We start from the raw sequence: 6,062 nt of genomic DNA, 5'->3' as shown, positions 1-6,062 counted from the left end.
ATGATGTATGTGTTTCGTCCATTTTCAGATCATTTTAGGGCATGGGCGAGGCAGATCCAAAGCCCAAGTGGACCACACCATAGGAAGCCGTGAAGATAAGATCACCCACCGTTGACACCTTCCTAAGGCCCACCGTTATTTCTATTTTCCATCCAACCTGTTCATAAGATTACATAGACGAAAGCGAAAACACAAATATCAGCTTGATCCAAAACTACTGTAACCCAAGAAGTTTCCAATGGCATGCGTTCAATCCTCACAAGTTTCTGTGGTGTGGTCCACTTGAGCTTTGAATCTGCTTCAATTTTTAGTTAATGCCCTAAAATGATCTTTTAAAATTTTTTTATAAAAAAAAAAAAAGAAAAAAGGAAAAAGGAAAGAACAGACAGTTCCACATACATCATGGTCGGGCCCACACAGTTTTGTCACGTACACACAGTACCGACTTCGGTACTGTGTTCTACGCTACACAATCCGAGTCTTGTATGTTTGCACCACGTGAGATACTCTGACCTGATGATAGATAGGAATACTCGGTAGAATCAGCTTTCACATGAAAATGTAGTCTGATCTGATGCCCGCGTGGTATACTCAAATGAACAGCAATCATGGGCCACGATCATGTTAAGGTACGTCCATTCATATACGTATATACATGCGTGCATGCGGATTTTATCTTTTCTGGATGTTAATGATGGGATGTAACCAGAAGCAGACATGGATTCCCCATGCCTGCTTTTATTTCATACTCTGGCTGCGTATGACACCTGATAAGCATGCACAGAGTAATTCTCCACGTCGCATATACTAATTAAAAGAATTAAACAGTTTAAATTGTCAACACCATTGTAACTAAGTCACAATCTCAAAATTAATTTGGTTGAATGATCCTAACTTATGATTTTTGGATACTTTGTTTCCTTAAAAAAAGGATGTTGGATATTTTTCAATTGAATTACTAAATAGCAATTTTTAAATAATCATAATTTGATCAATTTAATTTGCATTACTTGTATGTCATATGTATAAGCGAGTATTATAAACTTTGATACTCTCTGAAAGTACCAAATATTTTTTTATTTTTTATTAGTCTTTGGCATCTGATCATCCCTTCTAATTTTCTATTCGTAGAAACCTTATTAAAATTTTATTACGAATACTGAAAATCACATTTTGATTATGGTTGCTACTAACCATTGTCGTTGTTCTTGTGAATGTCATCCTTCTTTAATATGAAATGATGAAAATATCTCCATTTAGATAAAATGATAGAAACATCCCTGCTTATCCCGGTAGTCCTCTATGCTCTAGCCCTCTCGCCTATTTTTGACTCATTGAGTCTTTTCAAATACTTTACTTGTAAACCAAGCTCTGATAGTTATTCAACATTCAAATCAATCAAATTAAGAAAAACCCATTAATTGAAAATCAAATTAGATGAAAAGAGCTTTCTTAAAAAAAAGATATTTTTTTGATAAAGAAGTCTTAAATCTTTAAATAGAATGTTGATTTTGAGATTGCATTTGTACCATATGCATGTAATAATTGATTGAGAACTGGATCCTTACTCTTGCTCTGGTGGTAGACTCTCAGGAGTTTCAACACCGGGTCAAGTATTTGAGCATCCATAGGTGGTGAAATCCCACTAATATCGTGAGTGTGTTGGGGTGTGCTGCATAGGGTTTCTTATAAGTATACTTACAAGTGCTTTCCCTTGGGTTTCTTAAAAGTAACACGGATTTAAGGAATTCGATGCTTTGCCCTATAACAGTCTTAAAAGGAACACAATACATTGCTCTGGAATAGCCCTAAAAGTTCATGCACGGGTTACTCTTATCCTGAACATTTCTAAAAGAAACACAATGCTCTGCCTTAGACATTCTTAAAATAAATACAATGTTATATTCTAATTATCCCTAAAAGTACACAAGGACAAGCGATCACATTCATTTAATCTATTTATAAAAAGTATTGCGTGTATAACATCTCTTGATTTTCTTATTCTAATTCATAATCTTACATTTTCTAAGCTTTAATTCCATTATATTGTATAAAATTATTTATTATTTTTTAAAAAAAAAATTGACTTCGATATGATCTTTGACTTTGATATGATCTTACTGAGCATATAAGCTTATGCCACACTCCTAAATTCAGAACTCGAATATGATAACCCTAATCCTAAGTCCTAAGGTGTGAACCAATTTTCATGAATTCAATCATTACATTCACATTCCATTCATTGCACATTCAAACCAAATCATTATTAAATTATTCAACCCATGATAATTAAGATTTAAACTTTTAAATAATATTTTTGAAATTCACAATCAAATTCTACTACAATTACTAAAATTTTCTCAAATCTCTACTTTAAGTTCATTGCAATTTCTCAAGTAAATAAAAATAAACAAAAGATTATAATTTATTGAAAGTAGCCATTGAAGTATTCATCCTCCATTGCTTCTGTCCCATCTTGTAAACCTGTAAGAATTATTAAATTTGGATGAGGTAGAAGTCCAATGTGACCATATCCATCATAGTTGATTCCAAGAGATATATCATATAGAATAATTTAATAATAGACAAGAGGTAAATAGATATGGGTCCTACTTATGCCTCAGTGGTAGACTCCTAAGAGTTTTAGCATAGAGGTCATGGGTTTGAATACCCATTATGGTGTGTGTGGGGGCGGGTGGGAGTGTGTAAAAAAAAATAAAAGAAAAAGAGAGGCTTAATAGAATATCAATGGAACAATGTCATAAATAAAAATCCTGTGAAGATATCATAAATGAACTATAATGACATAATGTCGTGGATGCAATACTGCATGAAATTATATATTCCATCATAACCAAATTCAATTAACCAGTTTTTTCATGAACGTGCATGCCTATAAACGTTAGGAACCTTTTGCAAATTAACCATTCTCACCTAACCGGTCTAACAATGCGTCTACTTAAATTCATTCACTTTTCCACAATCTCACACGGCTCTAGACGCTAAGAACTTTTGGCAAATCAACCATACTCACCTAATTGGTCCGGCGAAGTGTGTATTAAAATTCATAATAACCAAGATTTCATACGGTTCAAAAACATTAGGAATCTTTTGCAAAATTTTCACAACCCCAAGTGTAGGGTCGCGATGTAGTAATAACTCAGTAAGATCTAGGTCGAATCCACATAGACTAATCTTGTACGTTTCTGAATTTAACTAGAATCAGAACTAGAAGAATATCTAAATTTAAATCTAAATTGATAGAGAGAATGATTGTGATTATTGAAACTTGTATATTTAAATGTGGGAATTAGGGTGCTAAGGATCCACTTGTAGCAATTGAGATGCTACCTTACTTGATTCATGAAACACAATTGGATTCAAAGTCCTATCTTATCTGGTTAGAAGAAGAGATGATTAGTTCTTCGAACTTCTCATTGATCTAGCCTCAATAGAGGAGAATTGTGAAGATTGGAAGGGATTCCATCACCCTACCATCCCTATGGGACGATGGTGAACAATAGGATTTACCAATCCCATAATCTCAAACGGAAAAGAAGATATTAAAAGCTATCGCAGACTCTACTATAATTTCAGTCACAGTAAACCATGGAAAACTGAAAATATTTCTTAAAATCAAACTAGAAATCAATAAAGTTTAATATAAACAAGAAGCAAAGTAAGATAAACATTCAAACACGATATAAGCTTCACCTCTTAGTCTTACCTAAGGGTTTAGTTAGCCATAGACATGATTGAACCAAAATCTCTTAAAGAAAACATAAAAACAACTAAGGAAGAAGAAGAAAAACACATGGCGGTGGCTCTTTACCCTTTTGCTCCACTCCTTGAACCCTAGGTGATGCTTAGGAACGTCTTAGGGACTCTTATTTATAGTTGTGAAGCTCCATCTTACACAACTCCTTGGAATTTTTGGAAACCATCTTCTATTTTCGCGCTTCGCGTAAGTCCCGCGTTACACTTCGATCGGACCGAATTAAGGTTGAAAATCATACTTTCTCGCTGGATAATTCTGCGCGATTTCAGTCGGATTGAAGTTGACTTCGGTCGGACCGAAGTTGATGCTGAAAAATCTTGTGTAGAAAATCTATCAAATTTAGGTCAGACCGACTCCAACCAAAGCTTCGGTCGAACCGAAGTTGGCTTAAGTCAGACCGAATTATCTTGTTTTCTTGTTGGACTATTTTCTGTGATTTCGATCAGATCGAAGTTGGCCCAGGTCGGACTAAAATGTCCTATTTTCTGCTGTGGATTCTGCATTCTTTCAAGTCCTTTTTTCATCTTTTGTACTTGGTTTTCTTAGATTTTTGGCTCGTGAATTCTTTATTCTTGGTCTCTTAAGATCTATCTTTTGCCTTGGTGATTCTCGAGCATTAAATCCATGCTTTTAGCATTCTTTTCAATCCAAGCTCTTAGATTCACCTTGCAACACAAACATATATAAAATATACCATTAAGCTTTATCATATTCATAAAACCAAGATATAAATAGGGAAAAATATGCAATATTTGACACTCAATACAAATCAATTACACTCATCTAACCGGTTCGATGAGATGACAAATCAACAAAGCACTCCAATGAGTAAATTAACCATGCTCACCAATCAAACCAAACAAATTAACCATATATAATAATCCAATAGAGCAATAAGATCTCGCATGCCTCTTACATTAAGAATCTTTTGCAAATCAACCATGCCCACCTAATCATTTCAACGAGGCAATAAATCAACTGTGCGGGCTAATGAGTAAATCAACCAGACTTACTGATCCGTCGTCCAACCAAAATCCAATTCTAAATATCCACAACTTTCATTTCTAAATAAAACAAATAACAGGTATTACATGATGATGTAATCAAATCAATTTTCAAGCAATCATAATGTAACCTGAATCAAGTTCAAGCATGCCATGATCATGATGCATGTAATATTAATGAATAGGCACTTAACAAATAATCCTTATACAATGATGATTCGAATGAGGAATTAACAACATAATAGTTCGAAACAATGTAAGATTGTGATATAGTGCAACAAAAACATACCAAGATTGAAATTTCAAGAAAAATTATACCACAAGTTCTAAATTCAAGATATTCATCAAAGAGGTTGACCCAAAAAGAACAATGTAAGGAATTTACTTAAACCTTTGGAAATCAAGTAAAATGTATTCAAGAGAAATCGCCAAGTATAAAAGAATGAAAAATGACTATTCTAAAAGCGAAAGGGATAAACTCATAGTAAAATGGCTAGACTCAAAGGTGAAAAGCTAATTAAATGTATATCAAAATTCAGTTAAGGAGAGATAAGGAAAAAAATCATCATATAGGATTTTAGATCACATACTTAAGAAGGAAATGATTAGAACTTAAATAATATAATTTTAAGAAATTTAAAACATAGAGAAGAGATTTTAAAAGTGGAGATCACTCATATATTCTTATTGACTTGAAACTAACTCGAATCAGACCTGAATATGCCTGACTTGCCCATGACTTACGTTGTCAACTCAGTTACTCAACTTGACTCTTTCCCTCTTTTTCTTGTTTCTCTCTCTCTTTTTCTCCTTCTTACTTCTCCTTAATGCAGGTCCAACGGCGGATGGCATTGAACAACAGGACTCAACTTGACTCGTCTCAACAGGGTTAACGAGTCGACACAATAACTCTCTCTTGTTTCTCTCTCTTTATTGCTGGGTTAATCCTTTTCTCTTGTCGGGAGAGTTATCTATAGCTCTCTCGGCTCTTTCATAGGTTTTGAAAGTCATTATCGTAAAGGGAATCGTCGAATAGACTCGCTGAAAAGCTTTAACGATGATTTTCTCCTTCTAAGTACCGGGATTCCTATAGCTATATGAAGAAGTTTAATCTTGGTAGAAACCCAGTGATCGTACGTTAATCACATGGGCCTTATAATAATCGAATCATATCCCAAATCAATGGTTATAATAAATTCTTTGGTGATGAATTTTCGGTAGAAAATAAGTGATGGCGTTAATGACAGTTTTTTACCCGATAAAGATTTCTCCACTCCGTT

Source organism: Magnolia sinica, chromosome 10 (genome assembly GCF_029962835.1).
Source record: "Magnolia sinica isolate HGM2019 chromosome 10, MsV1, whole genome shotgun sequence".
Lineage (NCBI taxonomy): Eukaryota > Viridiplantae > Streptophyta > Magnoliopsida > Magnoliales > Magnoliaceae > Magnolia > Magnolia sinica.
The sequence above is the reverse complement of the archived record's forward strand: the minus strand, read 5'-3'. Positions refer to the sequence as shown.